This window comes from Tupaia chinensis, unplaced genomic scaffold, assembly GCF_000334495.1.
Source record: "Tupaia chinensis unplaced genomic scaffold, TupChi_1.0 Scaffold000279_1, whole genome shotgun sequence".
NCBI lineage: Eukaryota > Metazoa > Chordata > Mammalia > Scandentia > Tupaiidae > Tupaia > Tupaia belangeri.
This window is the reverse complement of record NW_006159762.1, coordinates 1,796,841-1,806,195: the sequence shown is the minus strand read 5'-3', so window position 1 is coordinate 1,806,195 and position 9,355 is coordinate 1,796,841. Positions and strand designations below refer to the sequence as shown.

The 9,355-nt window shown below is 42.9% G+C and overlaps 1 long non-coding RNA gene across 1 annotated transcript in view; it reads left to right on the top strand.

Moving 5' to 3' along the window:
- The window catches only part of LOC102471257 (uncharacterized), a 6,721-nt gene extending 1,926 nt beyond the window's left edge, over positions 1 to 4,795 (top strand). Inside the window, exon 3 of the long non-coding RNA XR_334776.3 lies at positions 3,496 to 4,795. This is a non-coding gene — a long non-coding RNA (uncharacterized LOC102471257). The remainder of the gene's footprint in view (positions 1 to 3,495) is intronic.
- Positions 4,796 to 9,355: the final 4,560 nt, after the last annotated feature.

Here is a 9,355-nt window from a genome sequence, read left to right as displayed (position 1 = left end):
TAGGGGGACGGGGCGGGGCGCCCCACCTGAGGCTGCCGGGTGGGCGGGGCCTGCGCCGGGTGGGCGGGGCGTTTCCGTCCGTAGTGCCCGCGGTGGGCGGGGTTGAGCAGCCTGGCCCTCTCGGCCCAAGCGGGACGTGTCGAGTAGGGCGGGGTGGCAGAGGCAGCATGGTCCCCACCTGGGACGGCCGGGGTGGGTGGAACCAAGCCGCTGGGCAAGCGGGGCCAAGTGAGTGTCTGTCCACCCCACACTCGCCACCTGAGGTGGAACGAACCCAGCGGCGGCGGTCTTCTCGCTGAGGGTCCAGAGCGACAGGTGACGCCTGGACCCGGACCACGCGAGGACTTGGCTGCGCTAGTTGCTGTCGTGCTCGCACAGGGCCCAGGCTGAAGGCAGTTGGCACTTTGTGGTCCTAGAGTCCCTATTTGACCCTCGCGACTCCCAGCAAGCCCTGCCTTTTGGGAACCGCGGGAATGGGGGGGCCCACATCCCCATTTGTACTGATTTATCTGATTGACTCCTCCCTACCAACCCCATTAGTCTGAGGGACCCCAGGGCGTTGACTCTCATAGGTGGAGGAAGAAGGCAGCTACTTAGAATTTTGGAAGCTCTGGATTTATCAAAAAGTTAATAAATATCAAGATCCAGTTACCAAAATGGCGGTACCTTTTAAAACTTCACATGAAGAAGTAATGACCTTCCGGCTGGCAGGTGGTGTGGTGGTTAAGGTGTTGGACTTCCACATATTTGACCATGGTTTGAGTCCTGGACCCAGCGACTTGGTTTCTCACTTTTCTTTTCTCTCTGTCTCTCTCGGGTCGTATTTTAAAATAATAATAAAATTAAATAAATAATTATTTTTAAAAAGAAACATAATGACCTTTAACTCAATGGTGAACTGAAGTCTTGGGGACATTTCTCCCCCTTTCACAGCTAAGAGTCTCTGCAGGTGTGTGGCTCCTGGGGCTCCTGTTCTGTCTCCACCCTAGGCCAGACCCTGCCCATTGTTGAGGCAGTTGTCATCTCTTGGTCCCACTAGAGTGTGCACCAAGGGCTTGAGTGACTCAGACCCTGAGGGTCCAGAACAGCTTTAGGAACCACCCCTTAGCATCTGAGATCTCCACTCAGCAAGAGTGGAAGATCAGATTTTGATTTTTAAAAACTTCAGTATGGGTGAAATAGCATCTTTTATGGATTGTTAAGATATGAGGTGTCTAAACTGCTCTTGTGGTAAAGTTTAGAAGGAAATGCACACGAAGAAGGCACTGTCTAACCCAGATGATAACAGCAAGAGTATGAGATGCTACTGGACTTAGAACAGAAACTACCACTTGGACTCTAGGGCAATCTTATCGAGTTTTGCAAGCCATAAAGAATACCATGCTTGGGAACCACAAGGTTATGTGTTCTTTAATGTTAAGGACTAAGTCTTAGACAATGGAAGTAGCTGCCTCCTTAACAGATTTCCAGTGTTTGTTTCATAAGATTTGCCAACTGGGTTTCATTTGCTCTATATGAGATGCATTCATGACTTTACAATTACTGCCATTGTGTATTAGGCTCTTTGAGGATGTCTGTTGGTTTTTATTTAAACTTGAAAATTGCTGCCTTAACTTTGCAGATCACCTTTTTTGTCTTAGAACTTCCCTCTGTGCCTTCTGATGAATGAGGTCATTTCACCCTTGGCTGCCAGGCAGTCATCCGAGGAGGTAGAAAGAGAGCAGAGGCTTAACCTTTCACACCCCACAGCTCAGCAGTGTAGTTCAGAGCCAGAAAGACAGAAATTAAAACCATCATAAAACCAGCAAGTATCTCAGATGGCCCGATTTGATTGCCGAGGTTGGAATTTGATCGAAGGACCAAGTTCATCTTGTATGCAAATTTTCGATCAGCTATTTGGTCATATTTAACTATCTTTAATGAAAGTAATTTCCTGGGGCCAGCTGATAGTGTGGTGGTGAAGGTGGCTAGATCTCACATGGCCAACTGTGCAATTTTAGTCCCATACCTGGTGGATTGCCAACTGTGCAATTTTAGTCCCATACCTGGTGGCTTGGAAAACATGGCGGGTGTGTGTGTGTGAGAGAGATACCCAAAATCACAAGAGGAGAAAGGATTGCAGCATAGCCATCCCCCCTGGAGGATGCTTTCTGACTTTCCATCTCTTTTTGTATCTGTCCAGTGAGTGCATTCGCCTTATAGCAAATTACAAAAGAAAAAGAAAAAAAAAGATTTTTTTTTTTTTTAACGAGAGGTTTTTACTATAGGGCACGTCGCTCGCCGGAGAGACAGAGAGACAGAAAGCAAGAAATTACCCCCCGGGGGGATGGCCACACTGCAGTCCCTTCTCCTACATTCTCTTCTCAGGATCTTGGGCACATATACATGTGAGTTTAAGCCACTGGGTCTGGGACTCAAACTGTGGTCGACTACATGGGAGTCCAGTGACATAGCCATTATGCTGTTGGTCCCAGAAAATAATTTTCTTATGGTTATGATAATCCTATTCCTTTAAAAGTCTTGGGAAATGGTCAGTTCTTGTACCAACATTAAAAGTAGTACAATCCATGCATGATCCCCCCACCCCCAGTAGTGCTTAGCACATAAATGCCTGGAAGGACTCTGTGTAGAAAGAATTAGGCTTGACCCATCCTTTGCTATATGGATTAAAGGAGGATGGAAACCATACTGGTAATGGAGGTACAGTTAATAGATAAAAGGTGGGCACATTCCCCAAAGCTCATTTATATTAAAGTCTGCAAGTATGTTTGTTGATCTCATGTGAGCTTGAGAACCCACAGTCTTAGTTGTTCTGGACTTTATGATGTTCAAAGGAAGAGAAAGTGAATCAATATGAAGCAATGACTCAGGAGAAGGTGAGGAGCAGCCACTATTATTTTGTTTGGTGGCTTATTACCTGCGGAGAAAGCCCTGCAGCAGGTCTCCAATTGCACAGAACATTGGCCTGAAGAAGAACTGGCTGTCCCAACACAAAGTGATAACAAATGTTTCAGATGATGGCTATACTAATTATCCTGATTTATTTGTTACACATTGTATTCACGTACTGAAAAATACCTTGTGCCCATACAAATATGTATGATTTATTATATGTTAATTTGAAAAGCAAAATTAAGGGCCATCAGGTGGTGTTGTGGTTTAGGCTCTGGATTCCCACATGGCTGACTGTGGTTTGAGTCCTGAACTTGGTGGCTTGCTTTCTCACTTTCTCTCTCTGTCTCTGTATGGTGAGTGTATATGCCCTATAGCAAATTAAAAAATAATAATAAATAAAATTAAGTAATTTTTAAATAAAGCAAAAAATAAACTTGCAAATTAAATACTAACAACATTGCAAAACCATTATCTTATTAAAAGACTAGCAGCATTAATTCAACATACTACATCATATTGTTTTACTATAACTACATTGCTGATATAGGGCTATATATTATATAAGGATGAAGTCTCAGGTCATATCATTTCTATTACCAGGCTTTTTTTGTCTGGAGCAGGCCCGCTGGACACAGCTGCCTCACCAGCCAGAGCTGGTGTAAGCTGTGGCACAGTGGACACCTTGTCCGAGGCCTGCCAGCTGGCTGCTGTCTGCATAGCCAAGCATGGACAACCACTACAGGCAGCCCGAGGATCCCGAACCAGGTGGAAAAGGCCTATGCCTATCTGAAGGAGATTATGTGATCACCAAGCAGAACTGCTGAGCAGAACCAGCTTGAAGCTGCAAGAGAAGGACTTGGAGAGTAACGTGGAGATCAAGGACATGAAGGAAACCATATTTGAGTTGGAAGATCAAGTGGTAGCACTAGGCAGTGAAGTTATATAACAACCACCTTATCAGTGAGCTGGAAAGTAACGAGATCAAGTTGGAGCAGCAGAAGTCAGACCTAGAAAGTCTGCTGAAGACTCTGACCAAGGAAGGAGGAGACAGAGGAATGGAGGAGATTCCAGGCAGACCTGCAGACCTCAGTGGTGGTAGCCAACCACATCAAGTGTGAGGTCCAGTAGGAGCTGCACACTGTGAAGAGGAGGCTGCTGGAGGAGGAGAAGAATGCTGGGCTGCAGGAGGAGCTGGGCAACATGTAGGGACACCACAGCTCTGTGGTCTCTGTCAGCTAACAAAGCATGTGGTGAAAGAAAGGCAGCCTAACCCTTGCCATGTCCAGAAACTACAGCCATTTCTATAAGAAAGAAGAAAACTGTAGAGGAGACCCCACCTCTTTCTAAAGAGCCTGGAGTCTTCTCCTAGCCCTCAGTCTCAGACAGTCATTCCCATCAAGTGTCCTTACCTTTTTTCTATGTTTTAGAATCAATTCACTGCATGATCAGACATGATCAGACATCTTCTTTTTTTCTCTCCCCTCAGTCTTTGATTTGGAGAGTAAAATGAAGTTGCTCTGAAAAAGCAAAATGCAAGTCTTGTGAAAACAAACAAACAAACAAACAAACAACTTTTTATATGCAGCGAGCATTCAGAAAAAGCAGTGGTATAGCCAGTTCAGAGCATGAAACACAATGCTTGTGTTCAACCTTTTGGTATTTATTTTTACACTTCCTTTTGAATGTGGTACCTGATTTTCTTGGAAATCATACTACTAAAGGCAAAATAGAAATGATACCTATTTCAAAGATTTGCAGAACGTTTTGCTTCCTTATCTCGGGTCTCAAGCTGGGGTCTGACTTAATTATTTCATTTGCAGCAAGCCACTGCTTAGGTCTGGTATGAATTCCAGAATCTTCTGGGTCGTCCCAGACCCAGTGGCTTAAACACACGTGGGTGTGTGTGCCCAAGATCCTGAGAGGAGAATGCAGGAGAAGGGACTGCAGTGTGGCCATCTCCCCAGGGGTTAATTTCTTGCTTTCTGTCTTTCTTTTTTGGAAAGGTTTTTGCTATAGGGCGTGTGCGCTCACCAGACAGACAGAGAGAGACATAGAGACAGAAAGCGAGAAATCACCCCCCCAGGGGAGATGGTCACGCCACAATCCCTTCTCCTCCATTCTCCTCTTGGGATCTTGGGCACACACGCACACGCACCTGGCGTGAGTTGTAAGCCACTGGGTCTGGGACGCGAACCGTGGTCGACTACGTGGGAGTCCAGCAACATAGCCATTACGCTAACTGCTGGTTCCCTTGCTTTCTGTCTTTCTAAACCTAACTAGATGTTTGGTTGAAAAGAAAAGACATACTTAAAGCTGATAAATATGCATGATGACAATGCTAATTGAAATCTAACTAATGAACAACCACTGCAACAAAGACCTCATGAATTAAGCCTACCCTGGAAACGTAAAGACTTTTCATGCTGAAGTGTATAGCTCAGAGTGATCCCGAACCCAAAGCGTGATTTTAGATGATTGAAAGGACACGCATGTGTGAAGATATCCATCCAATTCAGCAACCCCCATGAGGCAAATGCCCACTGCAGTTCTCATGTGAGGAACTCCTTTTCCAGGCTGTACAGCATAGAGTTGTCATCTACATCATCCAGAGGATAAGAGTTCTTGTCTAATAAAAGGAAATTCAGAGCAGGAATTTCTCTTTAAATGCAAGATGATGTTTTGGGGTGTCAAATTGGAGAGCACACGGAATCACCAGAAAAATGTAGGGCAGTGTGAGAAAGAAGAGATGGTGTTGTGCTCTCTGTACAAATAATGTAGACATTTGTTAGAATTATTCTATTAAGATTAAAATTTATATTCTGGGAAAACTTTACCTCAGATGGAGCATTCTAAGAATGATTTAAAGTTCATTTGCCAGGTGTTTTCAAATATAAACAATAAGAAAAATGTGACCTGGGAACCAGCAGTTAGCGTAATGGCTATGTTGTTGGACTCCCACGTAGTCAACCGCGGTTTGCGTTCCGGACCCAGTGGCTTAAAACTCATGTCCGGCGTGTGTGCGTGCGTGCCCAAGATCCCGAGAGGAGAATGGAGGAGAAGGGATTGCGGCGTGGCCATCCCCCCTGGGGGGTGATTTCTCGCTTTCTGTCTCTCTGTCTCTCTCTGTCTGGCGAGCACACGCACCCTATAGCAAAACAAAAAAAAAAAAAAAAAAAAATTTCACCTCAATTTCAAAGCCATGACTGTAATTTCAGCCTATATTTGGATTTGTCTTTACTTCAGGTACTGTTGAATATTTTCATATGTGAGCATTTATGACATGCTAAATAAATATGTTATTATTTTTAAAAAAATCTATATAATCAGTTCTTGTTTTTTTTGTTGTTGTTGTTGGTTTTTTATTTTTTTAATTATTTTTTTTTTTATTTTTAGGTTTTTGCTATAGGGTGTGTGTGCTTACTGGAAAGAGAGCGAGGGAAAGTGAGAAATTACCTCTCGGGGGAATGGCCACACTGTAATCCCTTCTCCATTCTCCCCTGGAGAGAATGAGCAGGCATACACACATATGACTTTCAATTCACTTAGTTTGGGACTCAAACCTTGGTCAGCCATATGGGAGTCCAGTATCTTAACCACTACACTACCTTCTGGCCCCTTTAGGTTGTTTTTAAAGTTTATATGTTTATTTCTTCCATGATTGAGAGCAACAGACAGGAAAATAAAGAAAAAGACAGCATCCCCCAACAATTCTAATACCACAATCCACTCCAGTCCTCAACCAGCCCTAGATCATGGGCAAGTATGTGCCCAGTATGTTTAGGGAGGTAGTTTTTTTTCTTTCCATGGGGGATGCTTCATAGAGGGTCCTGTTTTATTGCTGATGTTGAAAACGCTTGTACCATTGAATGATAGCTTAGTTGGGTATAGAACTCCTACCTCTCTTACATTTTCCACAACTTTATTTTTCTATGTTACCTTCTGGATAAATGTTCAGAGTCATCCTCTAAGTCACTTATTCCTTTTTATTGTCAAAAATATTTGGGAACTAGCAGTTAGCGTAATGGCTATGTCGCTGGACTCCCACGTAGTCGACCGCGGTTCATGTCCCGGACCTGGTGGCTTAAAAACTCACGCTGGGCGCGTGTGCGTGTGTGCCCAAGATACTGAGAGGAGAATGGAGGAGAAGGGATTGCGGCGTGACCATCCCCCCTGGGGGGTGATTTCTCGCTTTCTGTCTCTGTCTCTCTCTGTCTGTCTGGCGAGCGCACGCGCCCTACAGTGAAAATCTCTCTCAAAAAAAAATTCCATTGTATGGACATACCATTTTTGTTTATCCATTCATCCATAGGTGAACATTTGGGTTGTTTCCACTTTTTGAAACTGTAAATAAATTTGGCCTCTAGTTTTTCTTGTCTGTGAACACTTGTGTATAAGTTTATATGTGGACATATGTTTTCATTTCTCTTGGGTATATACCTTACAGTGATTTGCTGGATTATATGGTCATTCTGTGCTTAACATTTTTAGGAACAACCAACTGTCTTCCCTTGTTTTATATTTCTTAGAAGAGTTTATACGAAGAATTAGTGCCTTTTTAAAAAAGAATTATTTTATTTAACTTTATTTATTTATTTTTGAAATTTGACCAGAGAGAGGCAGAGTAAGAAAGAGAGAGAAAGAGAGAAAGCAAATCTCCAGGTCAGGGGTTCAAACAACTTTGGCCATGTGGAAGCCCAGTGCCCTTAGCCACCATGCCACCTGCCAGACCCAGAATTAGTGCTTATTTTTTTTAAAAAAATGTTTGATAGACTTCATGGGTAATTCAGTCTGGGAATAACTTTGCTTTGTGGACAGTTTGAAAATTCTAATTCAAACTTTTTATTTGCTGCAGGTCTTTCAATTTCTTTTTCAGAGTGTTATTTCCTTATGGCTTCTATTTCCTTATCTCTTTAATCATTTACAATAATATTTTATAGTCCCTACCAGATAGTTCTGCATGTTGTTATTGTTTTATTTTGTTTGGTTTGGTTTATTTATTTTTTACTCTCTTTTTGAGAGAAAGAGGGAGAGAGAAGGGAAGGGAAAAAGGCAGAGATAGGTATTTTTACAAGGTATTGCAGTCATGAACTTCCTGACTCAGACTTCCCATTATTTAGGATTATAGGCATGCACAACCATGCCCTGCATGTTCAGGTTGGTCTGGGAACCAAACCTCTAATGCAGCTTCCAGCCTTCCAATTGGCGATACTACTTGTGTATCATCAGAGCTAGGCTTCTATGCCCCTCTTACATGTAGTCCTTTGAGAGTCCCACTGTGTGAATGAGTCTTAGTGTTTACTCTCTTTATAAAACCATGAGTCCTTAGGAAGGTGAAACACATAGCATTTAAAGTGCGTGAACATTTGGGGCCATATTGACCTTTAGTACTCCCATTCCCAAACCCAAGGGCTCCCATATCACTTCTTTGTGTGCTTGGCTTTCTTCTGTGTTTTTGGTATCTCTCGCTCTCTCTTTCGTTTTTCTTGCAAACTCAGCTATGTATTAAAACATTTTATCCATAATTTAAAATACTTGTCAGTAGAGGAATTCTGGATTGTGCAATCTGCCAGAAACCTGAAAGGGCCTTTGTGGTTTCCATCCAAGACTGTATGGAGTGATAAGTGCTGGACTGGGAGGCAAAAGATCATGTTTCAGTTTGCCTCTGTTAGTATGTAGTATCAGGCAAAGTGTTTTCCATTTCTTGGTCTCAGATTTTTCTCCTGTGGAATAGGGTAGTTGGCATTCAAGTGACTTTAAGTTCTAAAATTCTCTGGTTTATTTTTTAAAAACTATCCACAGCTCTGATTTTGAAACCTTTTTCTCTGGATGCAGGCTGGACTCTGTGCAGGAAGGCTATTTGCCCAAGGCCAAGATAACTTGAATATTCTTTACATTTTCAAGGGCAGAAAGGGAGAGACACTGGTCTGTTGTTTTGAAAACTCCTTGGTGGTTTGACTGCACAGGAAAATGGCCTTAGCTGGATTTGTGGAAGTTGATCTACCTGGTCTATCTTAATTTGCTTTGTCTGGATTCTCCCCTCCCCCTTGGGAAAACATTAGCAGAGAAAGTTCCAGACTTTTCTAAGCAAATTTGTCTTTTCTATTTACCAAACTCCAAATATTGACTACTTTTACAAATATTCTCTTAGTAGGACTTAGATCCTTGTACAGTGTGTCCAGTATTTTCCCTTGATAAATACAATAAGTTCTGGAACAATTTTATGTTCAGTTGGGGCTTTTTATGAAAAGGAAGACTTGGGAAAAAGATGCTTTTACAAAAATCCATTAATCCAGATAAGTGATTTTTTTTTTTTTGAGAGGTTTTTGCTATACGGCATGTGTGCTCACCAGAAAGACAGAGAGAAACAGAGAGACAGAAAGCAAGAAATCACCCCCCAGTGGGGATGGCCACACTGCAATCTCTTCTCCTCCATTCTCTTCTCGGGACCTTGGGCACGCAC